General features: G+C 38.8%; 1 protein-coding gene and 1 pseudogene across 4 annotated transcripts in view; one reads left to right on the forward strand and one right to left on the reverse strand.

The window, feature by feature from the left end:
- Snx12 (sorting nexin 12) overlaps positions 1-15,809 on the forward strand; it is a 104,856-nt gene that overhangs the window by 31,867 nt on the left and 57,180 nt on the right. The gene's annotated exons all lie outside the window — the stretch shown is intronic.
- LOC101703386 (interferon-stimulated 20 kDa exonuclease-like 2 pseudogene) lies at positions 10,216-11,400 on the reverse strand (annotated as a pseudogene).

Here is a 15,809-nt window from a genome sequence, read left to right on the forward strand (position 1 = left end):
TAAAGAGAGTATCTTTCCTCCAGTGTTTGTTTATTTATTTATTATTCGCATTTGAAGTTTACATTCATCTTGGGGAGTAGGTACATAGACATACCACAGTTAATTTCTTTTAATTTTTAAAATCCCCTTTGTGCCCACTTCCCTCCCTCCTTCCCTCTTCTTTTAAATCCCCTTTCCTCATTTTCATTCTTATTAATATTATTAATCTTAGCTCATGTTCATGATATATAATGTTTACATTCATCAAGATCATTAGGATTCTCTACATGGCATATCAGTTCTACTTACTTCCTCTTCCCCTCCCCCTCTCCCCTTGCCCTCTCTCTCCTGGAGCCTTCCTATCTGCAAGAGATCTCTACCCTTGTTTCCTTCTATCCATCCTTCATTATGCTCTTTGCACTTTGAAAAGAACCCAAATTGCACAAGAAATAACATCAAGAATCAACAAATGGGATCATGTTAAATTAAGAAGCTTCTGCATAGCAAAGAAAACAACCAACAGAGTAAAGAGATAACCTACACAATGGGAAAAAATTTTCCAGCTATTCCTCAGATAGAATATCTAGATTTTTTAAAACTCAGAAAAATGAGTTAATCAAATGAGAGATACTATATGGTATTTAAGCTTGTGTGTCTGATTTATTTCACTGAACATTATATTTTCCAGGTGCATCATTTTACTGCAAATGTTTAAAACTTGTCCTTGTTTATACCTGAATAGTATTCTCTTATGTATAGATATCACATTTTCTTTATCCATTTGTCTATTAATGGATATATAGGCTGCTTCCAGGATTTATCTATTATGAATTATTTTGCTGTAAACATTGGTATGGATGTATTGCTGTAGTATGATGTCTTTAGCTCTTTAGGGAAGATAACTAGAAGGGCTATAGCTGGGTCACATGGAATTTCTAATTTTAGTTCTTTGAGAAATCTCCATACTGATTTCCATAGTGGTTGTACTAGTTTACTTTCCCATCAACAATGTAGGACACGCCAGCAATGGAACAGAATAGAGGGTACAGAAACATCCCCAGACATATTCAGCTATTCGATCTTTGATAAAGGAGCCAAAAGCACACATTGGAGGAAAGATAGCCTATTCAACAAATGGCTGTGGGAAATCTGGATATCTGTTTGCAGAAGATGGAAACTGGACCCATATCTCACCATGTACTATACTAAAATTGAAATGGATCAAAGATCTAGATAGTAAAACAGAAACATTGAACTACTGGAAGATAAAATAGGTAAGACATTTGAAGTCACAGGTGTAGGAAAGGATTTTCTGGACAGAACTCCAATTGCACAAGAAATAACACCAAGGACCAACAAATGAGATTACATCAAATTAAAAAGCTTCTGGACAGCAACAGAATCAATTAGAATTAAGAGACAACCTACAGAATGGGAAAACATTTTTGGTAGCTATTCCTCAGACAGAAAACTAGTATCTAGGATATATAAGGAACTCAAAAGAATTAGATCACCTAAAATAAAAAACCCAATCAAGGGCTGGGGATTTAGCTCAGTGGTTTCGCTGCCTGCTGCACAAGTGCAAGGACCTGAGTTCGATCCCCGGTACCAAAAAACAAAAAAACAAAAAACTCAATCAAGAAATGGACTGAGTAAAATGAACAGACGCTTCTCAGAAGAAGAAGTACAAATGGCCAATAGTTGTATGAAAACATACATCTCTTCAACATCTCTGGCCATTAGAGAAATGCAAATTAAAGCAATGCTAAGATTCCATCTTACACCAGAAAAAATGGCAATCATCAAGAAACCAAAAAATAGCAAATGCTGCTGTGCCTCCAGTGTATGTTTTTAACCCTTTTGTCAAAGATCAGATGTCTGAGTGTGCCTGGGATCATTTCTGGATTGTCTATTTTCTTCCATTGATCTACATGTTTGTTTTTGTGGCAATAACATGATGATTTTGTCACTAAAGCTTTGTAGTATAACTTGAAATTTTTTTTGTACTGGAGATCGAACTCAGGACATTGCACTTGCACTTGTGAGGCAGGTGTGGTGCCACTGAGCTAAATCCCCGGTAATAATTTGAAACTTGAGATTGTGATGCCTCCTGCTTTGCTCTTGTTGCCTAGGATGGCTTTTGCTATTTTGAGTCTCTTGTTGTTCCACATGAATTTCAGGATTGTTCTCTCTAGTTCTGTGAGGAATGCTGTTGGTATTTTGATTGGGATTGGATTAAATCTATATATAAGTTTTGAAAGTATGGCCATTTTGATAATATGGGTTCTGCCTCAACAGGAACAGGGGATACTTTTTCATTTTTTGATGTCCTCTTTGATCCCCTTTGTCAGTATTATAGTTTTTATTATAGAGGACTTTCACTTCCTTGGTTAGGTTAATTCCTAAGTATTTAATTTTTCTTTATGTTATTGTGAATGGTATTGTTTTCTTAATTTGTTTCTTGGTAAGTTCATTACTGGTGTGTAGGAATGCTATTGTTTTTGTATTTTATGTATTGATTTTTGTATTCTGCTATACTACTGAATTTTGTTATTGATTCTAGGAGTCTTTTAGTGGAATTTCTTGAGTCTGTTGTTGTTGTTTTTATTTGTTTATTCTTGAGACAGGGTCTCTCTCTGTAGTCACCGTTGGCCTTGAACTCACTATGTATACAGTGGAGGCTGGTTTTGAACTCTTGGCAGTCCTCTTGTCTCAGCCTCCCCAGTGTTGAGATTACAGGCATGTGCCAACATGCCCAGCTTCTTGGATCTTCTATGTAGAAAATCATGTCATATGCAAATAATGATAATTTGACTTCTTTTTTCCTATATATATCCTTTTTATTTCTTTCTTTTTCCTGATTGTACCAGCTAATGTTTTGAGTACTGTATGGAATGGGGTTGGGATTGTGGACATCCTTATCTTGTTCCTGATTTTAGAGGGAAAACCTTCAGCTTTTCTCTATTTAATATTATGTTGGTAGTAGGTTTGTCATAAATTTTTTTTATCAGGTTAAGATAAGCTTCTGTACATATTTCCTTCAGGGTTTATTTATTTATTTGTTTATTTGGTTTTTGAGTTTTTTGAGGCAGGGTCTCCCTTTGTAGTTCAGGCTGGCCCTGAACTCACTATGTAGCCCAGGCTGGCCTCATAGTCACAGCAATCCTCCTACCTCAGCCTCCCGAGTGCTGGGATTGTAGGGGTGTGTCATTGCGCCTGGCTTTATTTTTTATCATGAATGGATGTTGGATTTTGTCAAAGGTTTTTTTCTGTGTCTATTGAGATGATCATGTGATTTTTGGCCTTGCTTCTGTTTATGTGATATATTATATTTATTGATTTGCATATGTTAAACCATTCTTGCATCCCTGGGATGAAACTTACATGGTTGTGATGTATGATCTTTTTGATAGTTTGTTGTGTTATGTGTGCCAGTATTTTGTTGAGGATTTTTCCATTTCTGTTCAGTGAAGTGATTGCCCTGTAGTTCTCTTTTTTGGTTGGGTCTCTTTTTTAGGTTTTGGAATCAGGGTAATGCTAGCTTCCAGAAATGACCTTGGGTATCTACCTTCCCTTTAGATTTCCTTAAAGAGTTTGAGAATATTGACTTTAGATCCTCTCTGCAGTTCTTATAGAATTCAGTGGTGAATCCATCAGGTCCTGGGCTTTTATTAGCTGGAAGTTTTTAAAATTACTGCTTTAATTTAATTGCCTGTTGTGGCTTTTTTAGGGTTTTTATATCTTATTGGTTCTGTTTTGGTAATTCACATGTATCTAAGAGTCTGTCTGTTTCTTTGGATCCTCCAATTTATTGGACTACAGCTTTTCAAAGTAGTTACTAGAAATCTGGGTTTCAGTTTTTTTGTTTGTTTTTTGGGATAAGGTTTTGCTTTGTAGTTCAGGCTGGACTCACTATGTATCCCAGGCTGGCCTTGAACTCACAGTGATCCTCCTGCCTCAGCCTCCCAATCAATGGTGTTTGATGTCATTTCACCTTTTTTCACTTCTAAGTACATTGATTTGGGCCTTCCCCCCTCCCCCCTTTTTTGGTAAGACTGGCTAAGGGTTTATCTATTTTGTTTATTCATGAAGTTTTTTTGTGTATGATCATGGCTACTACTTCAGGTTTTATATGCCTCACATAGCTCTATGTTTAATTATTGACCCATATTTGGAAAGTTTACTGCTATTATTTGTGTAAACAGGTTTTTATGCCATTTGTGCTGTTTTCTTATTTTTCACCAATTCCAGTTAATCTTTATTAATCATCTTTGCACCATCTAGCAGATGTTAGATTTATTTTCCTTATTGTCTTTAATTGGTGACTGATATCATGGTCACTTCTACTACCCATACTTTCAATAGAATATTTAATTGCCTGGATTTCTTTTTGGTATCTTTTCATAGACTCTAATTCTTTGCTCAAGTGGTCATTCATGCTTTGTATCATTTTGTTTAGTTTATTTAATTTTTTTTTGGTACCAGGGATCGAACTCGGGTCCTTGTGCTTGCCCAGCAGGCGGCGAAACCACTGAGCTAAATCCCCGGCCCTAGTTTATTTAATTTTTTATTAGTGTCTTCTGTAAACAAAACTGATTGTTTTGCTTATTAAGACCCATTTTCTGTTCACTTATATGTTCTTTGAGCTCAAAGAGCAGGTTTTTCATTTGTTTTTAATCTCCTCTTTTATCATTTTAAATAATTCAGCTGTGTGGCATTTTATTTCCTTCCCCTTGATGCCCCAGGAATCAGCTTTGGGAGAGTTGGAAGTTTTTGGAGGCATTTTTGTTGGATCATCTTCTCTTGTTTCTGTTGTTGTGTGTGTTTTGGGCGAAAACTGCAGGTACTTATAGTGGAAAGACTTTGTTGCTACTATGGAGATCTCTTTTAGTTAGTATCTGTTTTTCAGGGATGCTCTCTAGATATGGCTAACTATAAGCCTTTTCCTCTGTCCTGAGCTCTGACCACCTGTGTTAATTTGGGAGGGAAGGATGCAGTGTAATTGGACCAGCACCCAATTCTGAATGGAGTGCTGTATTGTTAATGACCCAAAGGCAATTCTGATATTGGCATTCAGAGAAAACCAATTAATAACAACAACTATACTACCCTGGCAATAGCAACAAAATCAGCAGCAATAATAATGTCAAAGACAAGCTGGATACTGACATATCATAAGAACCAATAATGTGCCATCCTGAACCACAGAAAAGAGACCTGCAATTATAATATAAACTCTAAGACAAACCAAATATTGATATATGGTTAAAATGTAATACACTTGATCTTAACCAAAAGGCTGAGAAGTGATGGTAAAAATGTACTAAATACAACTATACCTGCACTAATAATAGAAAAGAATTGAAAAGTAATAACATAAATTTAACCATCTAAAGATTAACATGGGCTGGGGATTTAGCTCAGTGGTTCCGGTGCCTGCCTTGCAAGCAAAAGGACCCGAGTTTGATCCCCAGTACCAAAAAATACATAAATAAAGATTAATAAAGGTTAAGTTAATGGTTATACTAGTAAAGATAGAGAGGGTAGGAAATAAGAGAATGAAAAAGAACTATTTGAAAAATTAAGTACTTGGAAGATGAGAAGGAAGACAGAAAAGTGAAATAAAGGATCCTAATAAGGAATACAAATTAATAGAATTAGTAAAAGAAGCAGAAAAGAACAAACAAGAAAAAGAAAAAAACAGAGCAAAATAAGAAACAAAAAGGGACAGAAAAAAATTAAAAGAAAAAGAAAATTAAAGGAAGAAAACCTCTCCAAACTCCAAAGAACCAATAAATAGGAGAGAGAGAGAGAGAGAGAGAGAGAGAGAGAGAGAGAGAGAGAGAGAGAGAGAGATTGAGATTCTTTTGCATTTTTATATGAGTGTTTTCTTTCCAGGATCCAGTTTTAGAGTCCAAAAAAGTCATGATTTTCTCCACCAACTTTATGGTCTGTCATTTTGTGAAGTATCCCCCCCCCCCCCATTCCAAAGGATTCTCTGTTCATTCACCCCAGGCTGTGGCAACTGTCCACACTGAGGCATGTCCTTCCTTACTTTGGTAGATAGGGAAAGTAATCAGAGCTCCGAAATGTGCTGAATGTAGGAAGCAAGGCAAAGGTTCAAGTAGACTGCTATACTTAATGCCAGCACTTTCTGACCCAACTGCTTCTGAAATCTCCACATGCTGGGCTGGCGTCTCACCATGTAGAGTGAGACCCTGTCTCCTTTCTGGCCTGAACTTAAATTTCCCAGGAGGTCTGTGTCTAGCCCACACCCTCTCTGCAATTATCTCCTGTGACTCTCACCCAGTCACTGTGGGAGAGTAATATTGGGAGCCATGAAGTGAAGTTGTTTTGTAGTTGTTTTGTGGCTCAGTATTAAATAATTAACCCCTTCCCAAAATGGCACCCAATTAAACACTCTGGCAATATTGTGGGTGCTCCAATGGATTTCTTCTCCAACTCTAGCCTGGTATGTGGAGTCACTTTCAGAGTAAAACTCCATGCCATTTTTGCAGTTTACAGTAGTCATGGGCTTTTCTTGGGGCTAGTGCTGCTGGCCTGGTCTGTTGTTTTTCCCTGAGCTCCTAACCCTGAGGAATTACCTTGACTCTTTGGACATAGGTTCCTTTCCCTGGGAGCTAGCATGAGTTTCCAGACTGCTTCATTCTTTTTACTGTATCATGCCCCATTTCAGCTTTTCTGTAGTTTCTAATTTTCCTGTCAGTTCTCTCCTGAAATTCCTGGAGATCTACTTTTTTTTTTTGTCTTTGCCAAGTTGTTATTTTCCAGGTGCCTGGATTCCAGGTCTTTTAGAGATCACATTTTGCTGCTGATTACTACTCCATCATTTTGGTTCACAATAGTTACACTTGTAGAGAGCACAAACCAGTTGTTTTGCAGGATGCCTCTTCATTTGAGTTCATCTGATGTTTGCTCATGATTAGATTCAGGTTATACTTTTTTGGGTAGGAATACCACAAAAGCAATTTGTTCTTGTGCTTTGCAACAGGATATACAGTATATCAGTTTGTCCTACTAATGGTGATGTTAACTTTGACAATTTGGTAAAAGCAGAATATGCTAGGTTTCTTCATTGTAAAGTTACTATTTTTACTATTTGTTTTATTTACTTTTCTTGTTGCTGAGACAAAATAACGAATACCCAGAGTTAAAGGAGGAAATGTTTATTTCAGCTCACAGTTTGTAGAGGTTTCAGTTCATAGTCAGCTGGCTCCAAGGCAAAGTGGCACGACAGAGAGACATCACAGAGGAGAAATAGCCCATGGGAAGCTGGTGAGAGACAGCAAAACACCACCAGCTGCTTTCTGTTCCTTTATATTCTACCCAGGCTATAAGCCCATTGATCAGTGCCACCCACACCCAAGATGGGGCACCCTTAGTGCCAGCATCACACACTTAATTCCAGCGTCATACACTAGATCCAGCCACCTCTGAAAAGCCCCACCTATGACTGCATGAGGCTTTGAGGGGACATCTAGATACAAGCCCTAACACCATTGTAATAAATATGCAATTTTTAGAGGAATACTTTGCAGCTCTACAAATGTCCTATTCCTCATCAAACTCTCACCCAATAATGCTTTCCCCAGTACTGAGAATTGAATGCAGGGGTGCTTTATCATTGAGCTACATTCCCAGTCCTCTTTATTTTTTTTTTGAGATATTTTTACTAAATTGCCCAGGCTGTCCCAGAGCTTGTAATCCTCCTGCCTCAGCCTCTGGAATAGCTGGGATTATACATGTGTGTTACCTCACCTGGCTAGTTTTTAACATTCACTAATGATTTTTGCTTAAATTATTTATTACTATGATGTTTGGAAAATTGTGATTTTCTATATACATCATTAGCTCTATCTACATTGATTACAGCATTCTGCTGTAGAGTTTTTCTTTTACTTCATGTATTTGTTTGTTGATTGATTGATTGATTGTTGGGCCTCTACATTGAACTATATTCCAAGCAGTTTTTTATTTTGAGACAGGATCTCACTAACCACTAAATTGCCCAGCCTGAGCTCCAACTTGTGATCCTTCTGTCCCAGTATCGCAGAGTTCTGGGATTACAAGCATGCATCACCATACCCAGCTCCAATTTAACTATTGATTGATTGACAGTATAGAATTGTGGACTCTTTTTTTTTAGGCTAAAATAAATTTTTATTAAATGTTAGAAGAGATTTACACACAATTCACAAATTCTTTACAAAACAATTGCCAATCCTCTAATTTTGTGAGTTTCTCTACAGATTTGGTAATTTTGCTATGAAATAAAGTTTATAAAATATTTTTTTAAGAAAGCAAGGAAATGCTAATTTTAGACAAAATAATGTTTAAAACTGAATTCTTTGCATGAAAGCAAGCTCTCAAACACCCTTATTCTTTATTCCAGTGAAAAATAATGGGAAAATATACATTAAGCTGTTTTACCGAGGAAACAACAAGTATTCTGTAAACTTCTGAAATTCACCTGAATTTTTTATTACTTTCAGAAGCAATGTCATTACAAGGTGACAACCATACCATGTATGCAAATAAAATTAAAAACATAATCACAAAGAAGCACCTCTTATTGTAAAATATGTTAAGAAGTCATTATACTGAAGGCTTTTGGTGCGGGCAATAAACCCTACAGGAAACAGTCTCTTCACAGAATAGTGGTAACTCATCTATTCTAGAACTGAATAACACCTGTGCAGTAGTGTTGCTAGGATGAATAAAACAGACACAACTTCAAAAGATGATGGCAACATGCAAAAGCTCAAAAGCAGCCCACTGTTCTGGTCTTCTGTGCACACTCTGCCTCATGAACTCTTATTATTAAATGGATTATATTTTTTCTGTGATTATTTTATTTTGTGGTGCTGAGGATTGAACCCAGGGCCTTATGCATGTTAAACAAGTACTGTGCTCTACCATTGAGATACCCCAGCAAATTAGCCAAGATTTGGCCAGTGGGAGCCCTTTTAAGCTGGCTTGTATGCCTATTGTCATGTCCCAACATTCTTTAGCACATATTTGCTGGAATCTTTCAGGATTATCTTGTGTTTTTCTTGTCCTAAACATGGAATCTGCTATTTTCCCAATAAGCTCAGGCTCCCTTAAGTTGGGAATGCTAATTAGAAACCAAGATCAGGGAACTGGGTAAACTAATTGCCACTGAAGTGTGATTGCTTTGGGCTCCTTTAGTAAAGAGATGTAGGAACTGTCCCAGGCTTTTGAATCTTTCTCAATATCTCCAGTGGGTGATTCTAGGTCTATGCTTAGTGTATTATTTGAGAAAACTGCTCCAGAGACAGACTCTTCCATTATTGAGTAGCCTTGATATTTGACAACATTTATATTTGAAAACAGTGGCCATTAGTTTCCTCTACTAAGTCTTTTCTTCTCTGTGATAAATATCTGTGGTTCAATTACTGCCATTAATCTCTTGGCAGAGTTTAAAGATCCACTCATTATTCTGGTTATTCTATTCTGTTCACACATCATTTTATCAATATCTTTATTTAAATATTATCATCTAGAATTAATGTACATGTTCTGATCAGTAGAGAGGAGTGGGTCAATGACTTTCTTTTAGACTTATGCAACTACTCCTGTGAGCCAGGATTAAGTTAATTTGTTCTCTCTCCCTCTCTCTCTCACACATAGTAATCACCGTGTTGACTTATGTTGAGCCTATAGTTAGTTGGAATCCCTAAGACTTTAACTCATTCTGTGTTCATCTATTTGGTGCTTGCACATTTGTGTTTTAGGAAATAGTCTTTAATTTGATCTCTCTTTTTTTTTGGTAGCGGGGATCGAACTCGGGACCTTGCGCTTGCGAGGCAGGCACCAGAACCACTGAGCTAAATCCCCAGCCCTTAATTTGATCTCTCTTTTATCATGTTAAATTTAGCCTATCATTCTGCTTATCAAACTTTCAATCTTAAATGTCATCCAGTTGTACTAGATTCTTTTCTAGTTTATCATTTGTAAATTTTATTAGTATACATTAGTATCTTCATACAAATAACTTAAAAAATATCAAAAAGGGCAGAGTAGAGTTCTAATCTTTTCAGCCTAACTAGATACTTTCTTCCATTTTGAAATCAATCCATCAAATAAGGGTTGTTGCCATTTATCTACCTTCATCTGTTTTTAAATATAGAATCTGAGTCAACAGACCTGTCACAATACTGTGTTGAACCTCTTTCTAGTCTTTTCATGGATCAGTGCTCCAGGGTTTTATTTTTTTAATTTTTTAATTTTTGAGATTGCAAGGGCTATTGAGTGGGGTGAAGCCTCTCTCCCAACAATGCCAGCTCCCCAGGCCACTGCCTATTCTCCTGGGTGCTGTGTCTGCCGCTCCACAGCTACTAGTTTTTTTGGAGATTCTGGGCCAGGTGATGTTCCCACTCAACTTCAACCAACTTGTACAGCTCCATGGTGGCCTGGGCATCTTCCACAGAGGAGTGTCCACTTTTTCCAGCCTGGATGTCCCAGCCCAGCAGCTTCTTGGTGAGAGTCTTGAGAGACATGGTGGCATTCTCCGGGCAGCTGGCCTTGCGGTTGAGGAGAGGGATCTGGGAGGTGTCTCTGGTGAGGGGCTTGGGGTGAAAGTACTGCGGGGCTTTGAAGTCATTGTGGTTGGCGTGTCCCACCACAACCTTCCCAGAGAGGATCTTCAAGATCTGGCTCCACGCAGTCTTGAACGGTGTGGCTTTCAGCATGTGGTGCTTGCGGATACCACTCCACCTGGTCCGGTAGTCCACGATAGGGCAGGGAGGCAGGACGTACTCGTCATAAAGCACATCCCCATCATAGTTGATGATGCTACAGCGAGCCAAGGAGCTAATGTGGCCCTTGGGACCCGTGCCCACCATCTCACAGTCTACCACCACCATCTTTCTTGGCTTCTGTGATGCTCCAGAGCATATGTTTTCTGAGTGCACTTGGGTGGCATTCTGTGCAGCACTCTTCTGAGGGGGCTTCTGGGAGTGAGCTGGGGGGCTCTTAATCTTGGGAAGGGCACTCTGGAACGCCCCCAGCAAATCTACTTTACCCACAACAGAATCAGTCTTCTTGGAAGGGGCAGGGGTCATCCAAGACACTGCAGCTTTCTTGTCCAGGGACTGCTCTGACCTGTCGGTAGAGGCAGCTGTCTTCTTTCTTTGGGGAGGATGGATCTTCCCAGTGCCATCCACTCTTGGAGTTTCCCCTTTCTTTGTAGGTTCTGAGTGTGGCTTAGGGCACCTTACTAGGACACTGGTTCTTTTTGTTCAAAAAGCCTCTCTGTTCCAAGAACTGTTGCCTCTTGACAAAATTTCGATGCTTGGCATTTCCTTCTAATGACTTTTTGGGAGGACATTCCGCAAAATCCAGATTCAGGAGTAAAGCAGACATGAGGACAGCAAACAGTGGGAATGCAGGTGGGAAGAATGGCTCACGGATGACAGGATAAGGTTCTCATTCTCTGCTGAGTCCCTTCTACCATGTGAAGGTCTGTGGAAAACCCAGAGGCGAAGTGAGGGGCATCGGAAGTCGAGGTAGCCCACTTCACAGGCACACTCTGGATGGCCCTCACGGTGGGGACCATCCCCACTACGAACAGAAGCGTCCTGAGCTGGATGAGGAAACCAGGGCGCGCCGATGGGCACTGGGACGGCAGGTGCATGCGTGGGACCATGCGGGGGGCTGGTGCGGATGGGCCCCCACTTCCAGCAGTGAGATCAAGGACTCAGAGTGCGCAAGGACCAGCGGCAGGGGCAGGATGTGCTCCCTGGCCCCTCTAGCCCTAGCCCCGTGGAGGTACAACTCGGTGGAGGTACAACTCGAAGGTCTCTCCAGGGTTTTAGAGAGGCTTGTTTATTGTAAAATGGGTGGGGATGTTTACATAGTACAAATATATTATTCTTTGTTTTCTTTTTTAGTACATGTAAAAACTGATCTGGCACAGTCTGTGTCCTTATTGGTGCTAGAGGCAAAGAAAAATGTTTCCAGCAGGCAAGGCTATTCTACCTTAACCATAGACTCTTCATTAAATGTAACAAACTTCACAGTCATCTAATTTGAGCTTCTAAAACCTGACTGACAAAGCCTATCAGTGTGCCCATCTCCTTTAATACTATATCAGTCAAGTACTTATATACCTTATAAAAAGGAGGAAAGGTGCCTTATGGAAAGATGCTTTCAGAATTTGAAAGTAAGGATAGTGTATTGGTCAGCTTTTCATTGCTAGAATGAAATACCTGACACAAGCTACTCATGGAATAAAGAGGTTTATTTACTTCACAGTTCTGGAGGTTCAAAGTCCAAATGGCATAGTTGCAGGCACTGGCAAAAGCCCAGTGGCAGATGGCAGAGCACAGGTGGGAGAGTGATCACATCTTGAACCAGGAGGCAGACAGAGGTGAGGGCCTGGCTTGCTTCTTTTGTAATAATCTTTTCATGAGATCTGAAGGGTCTTAAGAGAGATACCTAATCCTTTCTGAGGGCATCCCCAATGACTTAAGGACCTCCTCTTAGTCCCTAACTTTCAAAAGTTTCTTACCATCTTCCATTGCCACCCTGAAAACCAACCTTCCAACACAGTGACCCCTGGGAGATATTCAAACCACATCCAAACCATAGCAGATAGGAAAATGCTATTGTCTGAAAATGAAGTGAAATGAAACACAATGAATAAAAGTAGCTATCTGAAAGTGCACACCTGCAGATTTAATCTAACCTAAGAACTAAGTTTTCTTTTAATGAAAGGAATTTTTCAAGTTTCCTTTGAAAGCTAGAGTATGGTATCAGGAAAAAGAGTGTAAGTGTAATAATGCAAAGAAATCCTAACTTACTCAGCTGTTTTATAATGCGGTCATCTGAAAGAAGTGGTTATCTTCAAGGAGAGTGGAAAGGAGAAGAGTTATATATATATTTCTTCCCATTAAGTTTATTGGTACATTTTAGGTATAAAATACAGTTACATTCATCATTAGGATCTTGTACCATTACATGAGTATCTTGGTTCTTATTTTTTTCCCCTTCCCCTGGCCTCCCTTCACCCCCTCCACCCTTCCCTATTTGCAAAGACCTTGTTTCCATTTTTTTCCTTTTCTCATATTTTTTCTTTTCCCTTCTTTCCCTTCCCCTACCCCTCCCACTTCCCCTGCTCCTTTAGACCTTTTCTTCCTATTACACAATATCAATTATACATTTTTAAAATTACAAAATCAAGATCTAGGAGACATTACCAAAGATTTTGCAGAATTTAAAAAGATATAGAAAGCATATTACAAAAATCTTTTTTGGAATAAATTCGACAACTTCTAAGAAGTACTTTGGAAGACAAATTAATGAAACTAACTCTGGAGGAAATATAAAATTTGAATAGCTCCTATTAAAGAAAGTATATTCCTAGCTTGAAAACCTACCTATATGACAACAACAGGCTCATATACATTTTAACTGATAAATTATATCAAATATTTAAAGCAGAAAAAAGAAGGAACACTTCTCCCCTCATTTTAGGAAATCAACATTGTGCTAATTCTAAAACTGGATAAAGATAATAGAAAAGAGTATGAACATAGAAATTTGTTTAACAACACAAACTATTAGAAGTCAGGTCTGGCAGTATGTAGAAAGTGGTTTTATTATAGGGGTGGCAGTGTTGGTTCAGCATTGGAAGATCCACCCCCAAAAGTCATCATTTTAACAGAGGAAAGGAAAAAGCCATATGATCCTGTTAGTAGTTGGAGAAAGAGTATTGGACTAAATTCTACAGCTGTTCATGGTAAAAGCTATTGTTACGGAAATCTCGGAAAGAAATACACAGAGACACAGAATTCGGATAAAATAATAAAATTTCTTCTGGCAAGCAGACAGGCATGCCAGAAACCAGTCTGGTCAATATCCCCGCCCTTGGTTCAGCATTTCCCTTTTTATATCCTTTTAGCCATTATCTCATCCCTAGTGGTCTTTGATATGTAAAAACAATTCCAGTTCCTATTTACAAGTCACAGACACAGGATAGGCCATATACATTGTAAATTCACCCTGGCATGGTAACTTCATTAGGTTAATGAAGTTGCTGATTAGAGTCAGATAATCTTCACCTTAAACAAGGAGTTACAGGAAAAGCAAATGTTAAAAGAACACATTACTTATTTTGCTTCTACAACTACCTTAATAGTCAATCTATTAAGTTATCTAAAACTTTTCCGTATCATTCCTCCCTCTGTTTACTTCAGGATAATTCTTCTATCCATTACAAGTTCTATCCAGTTTATCTACATTTTTTAACACTAGCATTTGGTAGTCTTGAGCTGAAGCACTGTGCTACTGTATAAATTTTGAAATCCATTGGATGATGCAAGGACCAAACATTAATAGTAATATTATAACAAGAAGGGGACTCAGAAGAGTTCCTATCCAAGTTTTTTCATTCTGCCCAAGTAAAATTAATCTCACAGGACAGCTCTCCTATACCAAATTTCTCATCAAGAGCCTTGATCTGATCTTTTAGTTTGCCTAGTGATTCTTGTACTACACCAGATTTATTAGCATATTAACTCTCTTCACCAAGAAATAAGCAAGTCCCTCCTTTCTGAGCAAATCGAGAGCATGCCTATTTTGTCATGACATTGGCCAGTCAATCTAGTTGAGTTTCTAAAGCCTGAAGTGTGTCTCGAATTTCCTCAAGATCTTTTTAAACTTCTTGTCCTAATGAAATATATTACTCCTTGTAGCCAAATAAGATCCCATGGGGCTGGCATATACATAGATATAGGATTACATTGACCTTGTTTACAATTGTTACAATTACCAGTGGCTCATCCAACAAGGGAGCCATTGATCCAAACTTGTGTTTTCTCTTTGCAATATAATTTTTCATTAGAATAGCCCCCCACAGTCAGAAGTTATCCCAGGTCCCCCATAATGTTTTTATCAAAGAATATTGTAAATGCATAGCCTTGTGGTTCCCATTTTTCCATTTTAAAAGTCACATATTGTTCATCAAACTTTTCATAGGCCTAAACACCCATAGTTCGAAAACAAAGAAACTTAAGGCAGTGGTGATCTGGCACAACACAATAACCCATGTTGGCCTTGTTGGTATTCTTCAGCCGTGCGTTGACTCACCAGCCTCCGGAGTGGTGAGAGCAGGGCTTTGAGTGTGTTGTCTTTCTCGGCTTTCAGCATCAGCTTTATTGTTACCTTGTGCAATGAAGTCTTTGCCTTTCTGATGTCCTGAACAATATATTACTGTGACTTTGCTAGGTTTCCATACTGCCTCTAGCAACTGTATAATTTCCTGTTTATTTTTAGTTAGCTTTCCTTCTGCCATGAGAAGACCTCACTCTCGGTAAATCATGCCAATGATGTATAATGTAGCAAATGTATAGCAAACGTCCATATATATATATATACACCTTTTTTACCCTTTGCCCATCGGAGTGCCTGTATGAGTGCCCAGAGCTTAGCACATTGCACCGACGGCCCTGGCTAGGACCACCTTATCCTTCATGGTTACTGCATATCCAGCATGATGGACCCCATCTTCCACAAAGCTGCTCCCATCCGTGAACAGAACAAGGTCAGCATCAGACAAGGGTGTCATTTGCAAGTCAGGGTGGCTGGAAAAGAGCTCATCAGTGACACCCAAGCAGTCATGATCAGGAAGGCCTGTCTCCATGGGCAAGAAGGTAGCAGAATTTAAAGTTTTTATAGAAATAAACCACAAGTGGGGATTCTCACAGAGAAGGGCTTGATACTGAGTAACCCAATTATTTGAGAGCCAATGATGCTCCCTTGTGTTTAGCAGTTCTAGGACCGAGTGT

Source organism: Heterocephalus glaber, unplaced genomic scaffold, assembly GCF_053883595.1.
Source record: "Heterocephalus glaber isolate CG9 unplaced genomic scaffold, H.glaber_assembly_v1.0 deba00001068, whole genome shotgun sequence".
Taxonomy (NCBI): Eukaryota; Metazoa; Chordata; class Mammalia; order Rodentia; family Bathyergidae; genus Heterocephalus; species Heterocephalus glaber.